This window comes from Peromyscus leucopus, chromosome 19 (genome assembly GCF_004664715.2).
Source record: "Peromyscus leucopus breed LL Stock chromosome 19, UCI_PerLeu_2.1, whole genome shotgun sequence".
Classification (NCBI taxonomy): domain Eukaryota; kingdom Metazoa; phylum Chordata; class Mammalia; order Rodentia; family Cricetidae; genus Peromyscus; species Peromyscus leucopus.
Genome location: NC_051079.1, coordinates 28,250,282 through 28,266,831, shown reverse-complemented (window position 1 = coordinate 28,266,831; position 16,550 = coordinate 28,250,282). Strand labels below are relative to the sequence as shown.

The following is a 16,550-nucleotide window of genomic DNA, read 5'->3' as shown; positions in this document are numbered from 1 at the left end:
TTCCAAACTGAAACTTATTGGATACTTTCTGTGAAATTCAAGCAAATAATTCAAATAGCAAGTTTAAAAACCAAATAATTCAAAAAGCAAGTAGATAGACAGTGATAGAGTAGGAAACTGCATGTGTATGTCCAGATCCCCCACGACCACCTCCACACAAATTCCAATATTTTGACAAGACCATTTGAATACAAGCCTAAATTATGCTGATTGGATTTTTATATGCTGAGATATTGTGGTAGGAAAATATTAAAAGTCTTTGCTTTCTCTAATTAGATGATTATGTTTCTATAAGAAGTGAAAACTTGGAAATAAAAACAATCTTATGTATAATGTACTATAGTCTCAAATCTTTAGTCAGGATGTTTTAGGGAGTGTTGTTGACCTTCTGTGTGGTATGTTCAGAAGCAAGACTGCAGTGAAGTCACATGATGTAATGTGGGCCGGTGCTGGGAGAAACACCTCAGAGTCATTACAAACTTGATTTTTGAATTTTCCGTCTTGGAGCGTTTGGAAATCTTTGACTATTGCTGAATTTTCATGACCTCACATCCAGTTATGGGACTGTGTGGAGGGCTGAGACACAGACAAGAAGCTGGGGTGTAAACGCTCTACACTGAGGAACAGACTGGATCCTGACTATACCTCTGAGTCAGGCAGTCTGTCCTCCCCATCTTACCAATAAAGGGATCTGAGGCACTCAAACACTGAAAAACTTGTGAAGGTTGGTCGCATAGCAACAAGTAACAGCACCAGACTCCAACCCAGGCAGTCTCACCCCAGAGCCAGCTGCTTAACCACTACGTTGTTTCTAGAAGAAAGAAAACAGAGACCGAGGGGTGAGACTTATTAATACTGCAACTTAGAAACGCTACTTGAAGTTGAGCCTCATAAAAAAAAGAGACAAACTCACAGACACCTGTGAGCTATCTTGGTACTGACCCAGCTCGGACAGAAGTGTTAGTAAAATTTTGGGAGCTCAAAGTCAACTGGCTCCTTCCTCCCCAAAGCTGGCCATTTGCATCTCTCTGGTGATGGAGCTAGCCAAGGCAGTCAAAGCTTCTCTTCTTCATGAGGGAAAAAAAATGAGCTGAAACTAGAGGCAAGTGAATGCCTTTGGAGGTGACTATCACTAAAATCACCATACAGCGGGGAGAACAGCTCATTTGCAGAGCACCAACTTAGCATGTGCAAGGTCCTGAGTTCAATTCCAGCATAATACATACATTTTTATCCTGTTATCCATCTATTAAAAAGGATGATTTTCCCCCCCTGGGGTGGAAAGACGGCTCAGTGGATAAGAGTGCCATCCTGTGTGAGCATGAGGACCTGAGTTTGAATCCTAGCATCCATGTGAAAAGCCAGGCATGGGCACAGGCACCTTTAACCCCAGCACTGTAGGCAGCACAGACAAGAGCACCACTGAGGTTGCCAAACCATCCTAGCTCCAGGCTCAAGGAGGTACCCAGTCTCAAAGGCATAAAGTAGATAGACAGTGATAGAGTAGGAAACTGCATGCGTGTGTCCAGGTCCCCCACGACCACCTCCACACAAATTCCAATATTTTCACAAGACCATTTGAATAGTTGTACCAAAAACTCTAGAAAACTTTCTTATCCAAAGGAGGTGGTAAACTATGTAAAAACGTGTAACATGCCCAAAGGAAATGCTTTTGTAGGTAAATGATGAAGCATTCTTGATGATTCTTGTTTCTTGATGATTGATGAAAAGTAGTGGTGAACAGGTTACATCTAGGGCAGGACTTGACCTCAGCACTGGCTGCAACTTGGATAATTGTCTGTGGTAGTGGATCACCCTGTGCATCATGGGACACTTAGCAGCATTCCTACAGTATGAGTCACTTTTCTATCTCTGTGATGAAACTCCATGACACACTGAAAGCCAACTGGGAAAGGGTTCACATTCAAGCCACATTCCATAACTGAGGAAATCAGGACAAGAGTTCAAGGCAGGAACTTGGAGGCAGGAACTGAAGCAGAAGCCATGGAGGAGTGCTGCTTACTGGCTTGCTCCTCCTCTTTCCCTGTGCCTTCTCATATAACCTGAGGCCTCCTTTTCAGGATTGGCACCGCATCAATGACTAGCTAAGAAGATGACCCACAACCTTGTCTACATGCCAATCTTATTAAGGAGGGTATTTTCTCAAATGTGGTTTCCTCCTCTTCTTAGATTAACTCTAGCTGTGTCACATTGGCACACACACACACACACACACACACACACACATCCTTTTAAAAAATAACAAAATGTAGCCAGGCGGTAGTGGCCCAGGCTTATTAATCCCAACACTCAGGAGGCAAAGGCAAGTGAATCTCTTAGTTTGAGGCCAACCTGGTCTACCGAGAGAGAGTTCTAGGATAGCCAGGGCTACACAGAGAAACCCGGTCTCAAAAATGATGATGATGATGATGATGATGATGATGATGATGATAGCAACAACAACAAAATGGGATATCAGTTTATAAATATGTCCTTGTCCCTGGAAGAAAGGAAGAAAACAACAGGTTTGGTGAAAGCAAACTAGTGTTACTACTACCACTACTTTAACAATTTAATGCCTAGTGTTCTGCTAACATGAGCATGCGTGATCTCAATGACTGCTCACAACAGCTCGAAAGGGAATCCAGACCTCTGCCTGTTATAACTGATGAGGAAGCTGAGGTAACCAGAAAGTCATACCCTGAGGAACGTGCAGAGCCTGGTTCTTTCTAGTTTCACCCCCACCCAAGCCAGTGTGATTGGTACAGTGCTGCTCCTCAACATGAGCTTTCCTACCTTTAGCTTCAGATTGTGGTTGTGGGTCCCCATCCACCAGGGAATGTTCAACTCATCCATCTCCTCTGTCTTCACCCTCCCACCCAAGCGCTCCTACCACAGCTGTCTTTATTGGCTCCTCCTCCCTTTATTTCTCTGACCTTTCTATTCTGAGAGACTCACAAGAACAACGGCTTATTTTACTTACCTTCATCTTCAGCGCCATCATAGAGGCAAACAATAGGAATTCATGGGGTGCTAGCCAAAGCTTTGCAGCCATAGGTAGGAAGATGCCCATCATTACAGTTGGTCCACTGTATCCATGAATTCTGTGAACTCAACTAATCACAGACCAAAAGTACTCAGGGAAAATAATGGTGTATCAGAGCATGGGAGATTGCTCAGTTGGTAAAGTGCTGGCTTCCTAAGCATAAGGAAGCATCAGCTTAACCCCCCCCCCCAGAATCCATGTAAAAGAGCTGGACACGGAGCCTGGAATCCCAGCACTGGAGAGAAAGAGACAGGAGGCTCCCTCTCTGGGGCTTGCTGGCCAACCTGTGTAGCTGAATTGGCCAGCTCCATGTTCAGTGAGAGACCCTCTCTCAAAAACATAAGGAAGATGTTCAATGTTGACCTCTAGGCTTCATATGCACACTCACCTGCACAAACTTGTACACACATACACTCACAAAGAAAAACATGCACCTGCACCAAACGTACATAACTCTTGTTATTCCTTAAGCAGTGTGCTATAACAACCACTTACATAGTGGTCATTTATAGAATGGACTTGAACATTTGTAGATTAGTGGGATTCACGGAGAGCCCTGAAGTCTGTCTCCCGAGGATACAGAAGGGCAATACCTCTAAATGGGTTAAGAGCAATAAGGAGGGGAAGTCCAGAGACCTAAGCAGCAGAGAAAGGGAAACTGTCGTAAGGAGGAAATGTGACTTACGATCATGCAGTTGAGGGGAGGGGTGGAGAGGCACGAACCCTGTCCTGAAGTCCAGTGCAGAGTCCACTCCACTGTACAAACTTTGATCTTTCAGGGCAAGGGTTTTCAGAGCACTGATAAAAGTAAACAAGTGAATTTGCAGATTAACACGTCACTGGCAATAAATTCATGCTAGGTAAACAGTGCTATCTGAAGATATATCATTATGTATCCTGTGTGAACTACTTGACCAGGAATTAGAATGTTTTCATGTTCATTTTGGGTCTTTAGCAAGTCGGTGAGACTTCAAACAAATCATTCCATTTCCTTGTGCTTTTATTTCTTTTAGCTGTAGGATGTTGCTGGCTAAAGAGCACATGATCGACTTGTGTGCTTTTAAATATCTGTCTTTATTTGACCATGCTCAGTTGGATAGTGAAATCTCTAGTCTTCTTAGGTTCCATAATGATAAAACTGCAGAAATACATAACTTGTGTAGCTTATACACTTACGAGACTCTGTAGATGTGATAATAGGCATGGGAAATCATATGTGGAAAATTCAAATTCCCAGCCAGTGCCTGGGTTTCTTTTACAGAATCTTCAGCAGGTACTCAATAGCCTCACACCTCAGCTGATGATATGAGGAAGACAGAGCTTCATGTGAAGGGAGCTGATGTCATGATCATGTATACTTTATTTGGGGTATGTGGTGCTGGCCTTCTCACATTTTGTAGGAATAACGGTTGCTTTACTCTGTACTGCTCAGTGCCAGCAATTGCTAAAGGCTTTGTAGGGAATATCTTATTTATTCTGTACAAGTATCTTGTAAAGCAAATACTCTTGCTACATTATTCCTCAGATAAGGAAACAAAAACCCAGAGAAGTGAAATGATTTGTCAGGGATACACGCCTGATCAGATACGTAGTCTGAAATCTACCTCAGATTGAGTTGGAGCTATTCATAAACAAATAAATGTTGAATGATTATAACTACCTTATCACCCATACCAAATGCTTCTGTTACAAATATAAAGAAATGTAAAGTTTGTGTAAATAAAATACAAATAGTGTTTGCATAAAGATTGCAGATAGAATTAAACTACGGTATTGATTTTCATATCAGTAGAGCTTTCAGGCTTTGGTTTAGGGTAAACAAACATTAATATTTTATTGTATAACCCCAGTAGATCATATCTACAGATAAAGTGCAAGTTAGTGTATTGTCAAGTCTTCTGTAAACAAAACAATAAAATATAAACCTGGAAAGATACATAAAGCAGATTAATAACTCAAGGGTTTTATACTGAAGCTAAATAATCCATTGGCATGAATCACCATGGTTTTGTTTATCCTGTTTCTTTTGAAATATACCCCTAATGGAGAAGCACTTCCCTATATCATTCCTTTTTAAAAGTGAAACTCTGAGGCCAATATAACCAGAATCAGAAAATTAACTTCAGACTGAAAACCTTGCTATGCACATGTTCTAAATAAAGGAGTTTACCCATCTCAACCCATTAATCATTAAGAGGAAACTCTAATCCAATTTGAGGTCATCTTAGATGCCCAGCAACCGTGGGCTGCCTCTCTGCTCCAGGGGGAGTGGCGTTCTTGTGTTCTACACCGTTGGTTCTGCAACCAGTGTTCTTTTAGAGGCAAAAGTTTAGAGATCTAACTCCAATTGGCTGGAGTAAAATGGAAAAAAAAGTTTAAAGGAAGAAAAGGAGAAGAAAAAAGGAGGAAGGGAAAGGGGGAAGAAGAAAAAGGGAGACATACTACTGTCATTTACTGAAGTGTGTGGCAGTCAGGTCCAGAACAATCTAGACTCAGGGTACACTAGAGAATGAGGATCCTATCACCAGATTTTCTTTTCTTCTCTCTTTTTTTCCTACTTTATTTCAATAGTGTCTCTAAGTGGTAGAATCCAGCTGTTCCAAGCTTGCATGCAATATTTTGTTTTTATTTTTGTTTCATTTGTTTTTTTTTAATATAAGCTTCTAAGTAGTCCCATAAAGCCTAGAAAAAAAAGGTTCATTTGCCCCTGCTCTGTGCCTAACTCTGCACTAATGTCCTGAGAAGCTGGATCTGTCCCACTCACAAGGTGAGAGATGGTTATAGTACCACGAACACATGGAATTAAGTTATAATACTTTGCAACAAGAAATGTAGATCTGATGTCATATGTGGAAAGCAGATTCTTGGTGGGAAAGCAACAACATCCCACCACAGGGCCATGGCACCCTGACAGGTTGAAGCTTGCTCAACCAAACCATTATGCTGTTCCTAAATGATCCCTTGTGGGTTTCTTTTCCCACTTCAATAAACCCTCTTCTTTGACTTACTTCTCACATAAGGATGGACCCAGTAGAGGCATGACTAAATCAGATGCAGGGATGGTCAGGTAGAGCTTGTTCTGTATATCCACTCATAGCTCTTCTAACTGGATTTTTCAAGATTACCCAAAGGAAGACAAGAGAAAAAAAAAAATAGGCTGGAATGGACAAGCCTTTCCACCAGCACAGCACAGTGATTACTTAGTCATTATGTGAGCCACATCCCAGTTCTTTACTATAGAAGTACTTGCATAATGATGTAAAAGTATAAATACAAAGATATTCATCTTAGCATGGCTTACTATAGTGAAAAATTGGAAATAATTTAAATATGCAGTAATATTGCATTATAATTTACAATTACCCTAGAAATTTTGACACAAAAACCCCAAGACATTTAATGAAGTTCAAAAATGCATGCAATAAAAGCCTACTTTATTTAAAGAAAAACAGGCTAATCAGGTAAATATTTCTGCCAGTCAAGCCTGGTGACCTGAGATCAATACCCTGAATCCACCCATATAAATATGGAAGGAGAGAACCACCATTTCACAGAGTTGGACACACACACACACACACACACACACCATGGCACATATACCTATACTTACACATTATACACACAATAATACTTTTTTTAATTAATATAAAAACTATTGGGTTATACATGAATGAACCCATGACCCGACAAAAGGCTTAAGGAAGTACTGACTCTTACACACTAATTATATATGTAAATTGGGACTACAGAGGGGTGGCAATTTATGTATCATTCTCCTCTACATGTCTCTCTCTGATAATAAGTTTATACCATTTTTAATACCTATTACTTTAAAAAATCAAGACAGAAAAGGTATCGCAGTTCATCCATCTAATGTCACACACACAAAGGTAACCATTTTGTTTGGGTGCCCATCATCTCTCTTCTAGAAGGTCTTTTGACAGTTATTACATTCATAACTCATACCTTCACCCCTGTTCTCCATTTCCTCCACAGATCAAGTCCAGTAAGAACTTACAGCCTTGTTGTGCATCATTTCTAATAAAAAAGCCAACTTATAAAGCTGATATGATCTACTAATATAGCAGCCAGAACAGAATAGTTATTCAGTCACCTATCTTATCTTCCACACATGCAATTTAATCTCCTACCACTTCAGAGAGTATTTGAGCCATCTCATAACAAAGATCATTTATATAGGTAGGTAAGTGATAGAAGGTAGATAGATAGATAGATAGATAGATAGATAGATAGATAGATAGATAATAAACAGCAGATAATGTTGTATAAATAATCTTGTAGGAGGAATGTAACTGAGTCCCTACCCACTGATCACGGGAGACTCTGGGTCTGAGGAACAGAAATACGTGTGATGAACTCACACTGAGAGGTAAAATAGAAAAAGAAAATTAGGACCAAAGAAAGAAGAATAAAAATATGCTGGACATCATTCAATAACTATTTGCTGATGATAATTATAGGGATGGAAAACCCATCAAGCCTATGGAGCTAAAATTAATCAGCAAGTATTCACAGACTGCCTCCTGCTTCTATTACTGGTTCTGGCTTCCTGCCTGTCTAGTGCCAAGGCTGGAGACATTTGCATGACATTCAGCTTGTCAAGACAGAAAGCAGAATGGGCAGGCAGAGGCTCACAGCAGCCGTCTGCACCCCTCATGTTTGTTGAAACATAGTCAATCAAGACCAATTCCTTCTGTGGAAGACTATAAAGCTAGCTTAAAACACTACATCACTTGAAAAGAGCCCAGTGAAATAGAGGCATTCTTTCTCCAAAGCAATAGTCAATTCATTTGTGTACTATCTGAAATTTCAAAGTACAAATGAACATCTGATTCCTATTAATGTCAGGAAGTGAAACCAATAGCACTTGTGACAACTGTACCTAGTTTTCAGGGTTCTTTCCACTGTAACAAACACTTCAGGTAAAATGTTAAGTGTGATGTTTAGGTCACTGTTAAATTTTGATAAATAACTATAACTGCAAAGTTGAATGTCTGTTGACTTCTGCATGCCCAACATCCATTTTATTCCCATTTTAAAAGCCCCCAAATGAGACACCTCTCTGTCTCTCTGTCTGTGTCCTCTCCCTCTCTTCTCCCCCCTCCCTCACACTAGCCCTTCAGGCATTAATAACTGATCTAGGGTTTGCCATACAGAATGCACATGCAGTATATCCCTTGATCATGGTTATTGGTTCATGCAGCCCAACGAAAGCAAAATAGTCTCTTTCAGCAAGAGGACAAGGGAGATCATTGCCAGAGAGAACTCTTGACTACTGTAGGACATGTTAATATAGGTCTCACCATCCACCAGTCAGAAATACCTTTCCCAAGAATAAAACAAAAGCAGGGAAATTAAAGCTAAGAGATAGAATTCAAGCCCATTTGACATGGGCTCACATCTAGCCATGCCTGAAAGTGAACTTTAAGTAAACCAACAAACTTGCTTTAATGGTTGGGTGGTGTCTTATAAATGTATTTTTTAATGCCCTCATTGAATAATAATGGCAATCTTCTATTTTGAGTGCCTCTTCTTGAGAAATAGCCAAACCACTTGAATGAGATTCATCACTCAAATCAGTAAGCAATCCTGCAAGCAATCCTGCCTGGCCACCATTTTTGTGTTCACACCAGCTTTCCTACCTCTGATACTCAGGTGACTCCTTGATGCATATTATAGTGCTCATGCAGTGACTGCCACATTCCTACAAGTCCTCTATGTGGGATAAGGACATGTCACTCTCTACCTCCAATTCCTCTAGAATAGGGATTCTACCACAATCTTTTTAATTGATGAGTATTTATATATTTTGGTTTTAGAAACATAATAATTGAACCCATAATCATTTTATGTGCCTGCAACCTTAAGCTAAGGCTTAACATTTAAGAGATGTTACTTTGTTGAAGGTATACTAAGTTGCAGGAATGAATACAAGCATGAATGGGAGAGGAAATTAGCTGAGAAAACCCCTTCCATTAGATTAGTTGAAAAGAAACTTAATTATACATTGTTGAAAATTAAACCTTGGTCTTATACATGATAGAAAAGTACTCTACCACCATGCTACATCCTGATCTGATCTTCTATTAATAGTCTGTAATCCATTTAAGCCAACTGTAAGGTATTTAACTATCAGAAAACTGAAATAAATTAACATATCCAAAGGGAATCTTCAAAGTGTCAGCCCTTGGTAGTAATAGCTGAGGCTCTTTCTCAGGTCATTAGGGTCCTAAGGTAGGTGAATGAGGAAATTCACAATTCAACAACTAAGAAACAAAGCCTTTCTCATGTGCTTCAGAGACATTCTGAAACCCTAGAACTGCCAGATTTCTTTCTTATTGCACCCCTCCTTTGGACTCCTTTCCTACCATCTCCACTGTTGACCCTTCTCGGACTTCGACTGACAGCACTCCCAATCCCCAGCATAAAATGTTCCTCTAAGTCTGTTTCTTTTCTTAAAAAATAGATTTTTTTCATACAGTGTAGCCTAATTATGGTTTCCCCTCTCCCAACTCCTCTGTGTTCCTCCCCACCTCCATTCCCATCCAGATGTTTCTTTACTTTTTCTTTCTTTCTTTTTTTCCCAAGACAAGATTTCTCTGTGTAGCCCTGGCTGTCCTGGAACTCACTCTCTAGACTAGGCTGGCCTCAAAGTCGGAGATCCTCCTGCCTCTGCCTCCCAAGTACTGGGATTAAAGGTGTGCACCACCATTGCCTGGCCAGATATTTCTTTTACCATGATTGGCTTGTTTTCTTTTCATCTTCCAAAGGCTTCAGCCATCCAATCTCTTGTCATTTCCATTGCCATTTAGGTGAGAGGGAAGTCTGTTTATATAAATTCATCAATATAAAGGACATATGTCACACAATTTATAAAACATAATAATGTATACAATACTCTTTAAGAGTAACTTCTATATGGCCAACTGATTACCAAAGACTGATTTCAATAATCTTTTCCTGGCTTGTGTTGATAGCCAGCCTATGGTCAATACTCCTTTGGTAAAGTCAGACTACAAATAAATATATGTTTGATACATATTCGGTTCAGCAAAACAGATACTGTTAAACTTCTAACCTGATTGTTGACTGATATTTTTGTACCAGTGAATGTGCTAATAGTGAAGGAACAAAGATATATATTGATAGTAAAAAAAAAAATCCATCAGTGAATATGAACCAGATAATGGTTTTCGAGTACTGGAGAAATACTTATTCATAAAAAAAAAACATAACTTGAAATTTCATCTTCATTATCAAAATATCCCCTAGCACTGAAGACTGAATATCAACAAAACACATAAAGATCTACTGTATAGCTTTTCCAACTTCTATGGTGCAAAAACATCACCATGGTTGATTTCAAACTACCCAAATAACACTTTTGAAGGCAGAGACTAGGGGTCCATATGCTATAACATACCAGAAGATGTCCACTATACTACAAACATCAAATAATAGTGAAATAGAAAGTAAATCACTCCTGAGCATTTATTAACATTGCTGTTGAAATGTTTAGTTGTAAGTTTACAATTCATTTTTAATAATGACCATGATTAGTAACTAACAAAATCTTCAAACAGTTAACAGGCAGCTTTTACAAGCTTGTACAGCTAGCTCTGACACAAGACGAAGCCGCTTTGTGTTAAAACTTGCCTCAAACTTTATTGCCCTTTGCACTAGGGCATGAATGAAGAGGGGTAAAGATAATTGGTATTTTTGTCGTAACTTTCTAATGATGCAAACATTATGTATGCCATCCTCTTTTCTGAATAATTCTTGAAGTTTAAAATCTCCTACGTCCTGTGAGATAGATGGGTAGATATTCCCTTCTGCTACAAACTGAAAGGCTGCATGACTGACCCAAATCCATTCAAGTGTATAAACTGTGAGTTCAGTTTCAAATACAGACCTTAGTTTGAAAATTAAACAAGAGGATAGAAAAAAAATAATATTGATACTATTATTGAAAATATTTTATAAAATATAGCAAATATAGCTTTGTAGCATTTTAGAATGTGGTATAAAGAACTTACAGACTCTACTGCCTCTTAAGAAGTCCACACCTGCCTGTGCATGTGTTAAACGGCTCTTGCATGTGTCTCCTTTTAACACTTGTGCTTAAATCTATGTTAAAAATCTTTAATAAACTTCAGCTTTAAAATATGAAGTATGTACAAATCTGACCTCCAATTTAGCTTCAAATAAAACAAATATATCATAATCTAAACAAGTAAGTGAGGTGTGAGAGCTAAAACAGAAGGAAAGCCTCTCAAAACTGAGCTGAGCAATGCCAGCAACAAATAGGGCAGACTGCAACACTGTCTACCAAAGGAGCATGGGGCAGAAGAGATTAAATCAGAAAAGGAAGAAAGCTAATGACATAATGGCCAGCCACAAATGCCACAAATGAAAAACAATGTACGTCTAATTGTTGCAATTACTCTGTGTGCTTGCTCTAATGTTTCCAAACATTTAAAACATTAGATCTCTGCTTATAGCAACATATATCTAATTTATCAGCTGATGTTTTACCTCACCTTTAATCTCTTATTGCTTCAAGTTCTGCTCATATAGAGGACGTAGACTTAACCAGGACAGCCACAAACACTTCATACACAGGAACAGAAGCTGGTATTTTAAGTTGTTTATGAGAAAAGCAAAGAGGCAAAAAAAAAAAAAAAAAAAAAAAAAAAAAAAAAAAAAAAAAAGGGGGGGTGGGGTGGGGAGGAAAGATGTAACCATGTAGCATTTCCAAGTTTCTATGTTAATTCCAATCAGGAAAAGAAACACATACCAAAGTAGAACTGATTCTGATCAAGAGTTTGAGATACTCATTTTTTTTTAAAAAAAAAAAAATAATAACAAACATGTCTCTTGCAAATGAAAATATTAAAGCACACAGAAATGGGATTTTCAAGTTTAGCTGGGTTTCTCTTGAACTACTTACCTGTAACACCCAAAGAATGTGTCTCCAGAGTCAAATGTTAGAGTGGCATTTAGTTGCTATGATGGCTTCGAGAAATATTTTAAAGTAAGTTTTGACAGCCAATAAGAAAAGTTGTGTTGGATTACCATATAGTTATTATTTTCAAAACTATTCATTAACAAAAACTTCTTTGGCTTCAGTTTACATTTAACATCATAGATTTAAGGGATGGGTAAAAGAAACAAATAAAAGGAAGCAGAGCCATGAAAAAGGTTGTAGCTATAAGAAAATAAGTTTCAAAGATGTGTCCATTTGTAAAGGAAAATATGTGCCAACCAATGGTAGAGGTGGGCTATCAGGAGCCTTTTCTTGAATAATCTTTTCCAACAAAAGTTAGTCAATGCATCCCAATAAATCCAAGTCATCTAGTCTTTATATGACACTTACCCCGGGTGTCCAGGCAGTGGTGAACATAGAGCCAAGGTTACTCCATACATTTCTCCTGCCACCAGCTGAGCTATCCACAGCCTCTTGTGCTTTCCCCCTCAAACTTGTTTTCATATTAAGGATGAACTATAAGTATGAAAGGAAGTCATTCTTTTACACAATCTAACTGGAAAGATACTATAAACAATTTCAGTCAAGGAGTGTGGGTAGAAGATATTTCAAAAGACTGGAGTGAGGCAGGAGGAAAGAATCAGGGACGAGTAAAAATCTGATTTACTCTATAAATGTCTTTAATTTCCTTCTCTACTTTTTAAGAATTAGGGAAAATTGAAATTAAAATGTCTAATAATTGTCAATGATAAATGAGTATGTCTCATGAATTTCTATCTCATATATATTAAACTTTTTTAATCTTTGTAATTTAAGTCACTACTATTTTATTCCCATTTTACAAATGGTCAAAGATAAGATATAGTGAGTTGAGAGCTTTCTCAGGATTACAGCCCCCTATAGAGAGACTGGCTTTAGTCCCAATACAGTGCGGGAATAGACCACACAGGGAAGATAACATAGAACTCATAAAATTTTAGACCCTCATCCTAAGGTGGGGCAACTAAACATTCAGTGATGGGTTTTAGGTCTTGGAAAATAAAAAGCTTGCAAGTTACCAGTTTTTATGATTCTCTTCCTTTCAATATTAAATAACTATGCCAAGTTTAAATACAAGACTAATCACAACTGCTAGAAGGCTTTGCCTTCTATAAAGGGACAGACAGAAGATGATGGACGTAAACAGAAAAATGGAACTTGGAACCTTCATATCACTGTAATAGAGAGGCATTGTATATGCTGGAGCAGGAGCTTCATATGATTGATGCTTTTTGAGGGGATCATCTGGCCTGTGACTTGGATTATTCCCTTGAGAATGGAGATAATAAAACAGATAAGCAGAAAGGAAAAACTCACTTAAATCGTGCTTGTATAGTGCTTTACTTATTCTCTCTCTCTCTCTCTCTCTCTCTCTCTCTCTCTCTCTTTGTGTGTGTGTGTGTGTGCGTGCGTGCGTGCGTGCGTGCGTGCGTGCGTGCGTGCGTGCGCAGGATTACATAATATATTGGTGAGATCACACGGAGGCCAGAGGAGGATCTCGGGTATCCTGCTCTATCTCTCTCTTATTCCCATGAGACAGGGTCTCTCACTGTATCTGAAGCTTAACAAGAGACCAGCACACCCCAGTGATTTTCCTGTCTCTGCCCAACAACCCACTCCACCCCATACCTGTGTGGTGTCACAGGCAGCTGATGCCATGCTAGACTTTATGTGGGTTCTGAGGACTTGTTTGAGCAGAAAGTGCTGTTACTTTCTGAGCAACCTCTGAAGCCCAAATGCTACAGCAATGTAAATGGTGATTTGGTTGAAGCTCGGGATTATTAATGTTTTGTCTTAGGACATGATATTCAATTCATATTCATCATTTCACTCTACTAACACCTACTGAGCATCAACTATGCACTAGAGATATATTGTTGAACAGGAAAGATTGGGTCTCTGTCTTTCAGGCTGATATTCCAGTCAAGAATAAGAATATAATAAATGTGCACACAACAAATGAACTGTCATTGTAAGATGTTATCAAACTGTGCAGGATACTGTAAAAACATAATTGATCTAGTTGTTCATGGGTACAGTGTGCTTGGAACTTAAAATCCATGGAAATAAGCATGAAGGTCTTGAGTAATGTTCATAAACTTTTTATTAAGTCATTTAGCCAACTTAACTCAAGTTGACTAATTGACTCAGTGTTATTATAACTCTGTAAAATTTTACTCAAAGCCCAATATATGTGGTACCTCTGTTCCAGGGTTTTAACATAATGATAAAGGTAGATAAGGTCTTTGTTGGATTAAAAAAAAAAAAATGGGCCCAGCACATAGTGAGAGGTGCCATCCCTGGGCTGATAATAAGAAAGTAAGCTGAATAACTCATAAGGAACAAGCCAGTAAGCAACACTCCTCTATGGCATCAGTTTATGACTTGAGGTTCCTGCTCTGCTTGAGTTCCTGTATTCACTGTTTTTCATAACGAACTGTTTATGTGAATCTGTGAAAGAAACGCTTTCCTCCTCAGGTTGCTTTTGGTTATCACGTTTCATCATAGCAATAACAACCCTAACTAAGACAACGTGACACTGCACACTGGCAGAGCACTTTCTGAGCAGGTGGGAGGTCCCCCATTTGGGCCCTAGCACTTCCCAAGAAGTAAAATACAATAACATTTCATTCAACACTTCCAGCCAAATTAGGCAGAAGGGTCAATGAATGTTAAGCAAAACTCGTAACTATTTTTCTTACTGTGCAAATATGATCAATTATTGATAGTTTAAGCATACTTTTAAATAAATATGGCAGATTAAGGCCTGAGGTTTTTTTTTTTTCTATTGAAGTAACAAACTAAGGCATAGTTAGGCCACTACAAAGAAAAAAAAAAAAAACAGGAAAAGTTCATATTTTTGTTCAGTTGAAAATACTTCCAATTTTAAATTTAAAATGAGGTATTCATCTACATTAAGAACTATTAGGCGTGCAAAAGAGGGAACACATTAAGTGGAAATTCTTGTAAAATCATAAATTATTTTTAAAAACCTATCATTTACAACTCAAACATGCAAGAAAATGAAGTAGATTCTTTAGATAAGTAACTCAGGTATTTAGAAGGTTTATGGTATGAAGGTATACCTAAGAATATAATATACATGCACAATCCTTGGTTGTTGTTGTTTTTAAGGCAGACATCAAAGATAATCATATTAGCATGAGTTTTATTGTAGGCTTGAGTACCCGCCTCCCGGGAATCTTGTTGGTAGTTAGGGAACCAAATTCCCAAGTCCTCTGATTCCAGTACTTGAGCCTCCCTCAGAGGCTGTGCAAACTGGCAAGCAAGGAAAGTAGCAGAGTCATGGGTTTAAGTTCCGTGCCCACTATGAGCCCGGTTGACTGGATCCTCCTTGGGAAGGAAGGGGTCTCTCTTCTCGACTTAAAAGGCTTGTTCGTTTTTGTTTTCCCCGTTAACCCCAAGTGGCTCAAGGGCTCTTCACACGCACTCTTCTGGCGGGAGGGGGTCCACGACGGTAGAGGTTTTCCTGGACGAGGCGCCCAGCTTCGGTTCCTTTGCCAAGATGGCGGCCCCCGGGATCCCACGGAGGCAGCGACGGCGGAGCACCCCTGCCCAGGGGACCCGCTTGCTTTGCAGCCACGTTCTCCCGCTGGCCGCGCCGGGCAGCGCTTTACACTTCCCAGCCGAGGAGGGGGCGTCTCGCTTGGACGCCGTGGAGCGCCTCGGCCAAGATGGTGGCCGCGCGGCGTCACCGCGCTTTACCAAGATGGCGGCGCGCGGCTTCCGGCACGCGCTTCCCCCAATCAGGGCTCTCCAAGGGGGGTCAGGCAGCGGCGGCCGCCCTTGGAGTCCCGGGGCGAGCGGGGCGAGCGGGGCGAGGCGGCGGCAGTCGCGCGCGCCCGGGCGGGGATGAGGTGGAGTCCGCGCGGCAGCCTCGGCTAAATTGTCACAAGTGCCGAGTGCTGTCACCTGTGTGTGTTGGGTGTGGGGTGGGGGGTGACAAAAGTTACTTCCCCGCACCCTCAGGCTGCACCGCCACACCTTTGCTCCCAGTGCCCCAAACCCCAGCGTGCAGGAGGCAGGGTCCCTTGTCGCCCCAGCCTGCCTCGCCCAACGCGGCTGGCACCCAAGGGGCCGCTCCTGCGCGCGGCCGCGCTGTCACCCTCGCCCCAAGCCCCTCTCCTGCCCTCGGGGGGGACCGGCCACGTGTTTTCTCTTGGAGACCCCGGAGGAGGCGCGGACCGGGAACAGCTTGAAGGGAGCTCCACGCTGCCGTTTTAGAGCTGAAAGCTGCGTGTCTTGTTTGATTGGGAGGGCCAGAGGGGTCCCTGGAACCCAGAAGGCTGGGCAAGGCACCCAGCCTGGGGCTGCAAATGTCAAGATTCGGGGGAGGGGCCTCGGCGGGGAGCTTGGAAGCGGGCCCCGAAGGGGGTGGAAGGAGAGGTCAGGAGTTTGGGGTAAGAAGAGGGCGGACTTCTCCGGCAACTTACTATT

General features: G+C 40.5%; 1 protein-coding gene across 1 annotated transcript in view; it reads left to right on the top strand.

Moving 5' to 3' along the window:
• The window catches only part of Nr3c1 (nuclear receptor subfamily 3 group C member 1), a 129,263-nt gene that overhangs the window by 11,267 nt on the left and 101,446 nt on the right, over window positions 1-16,550 (top strand). The gene's annotated exons all lie outside the window — the stretch shown is intronic.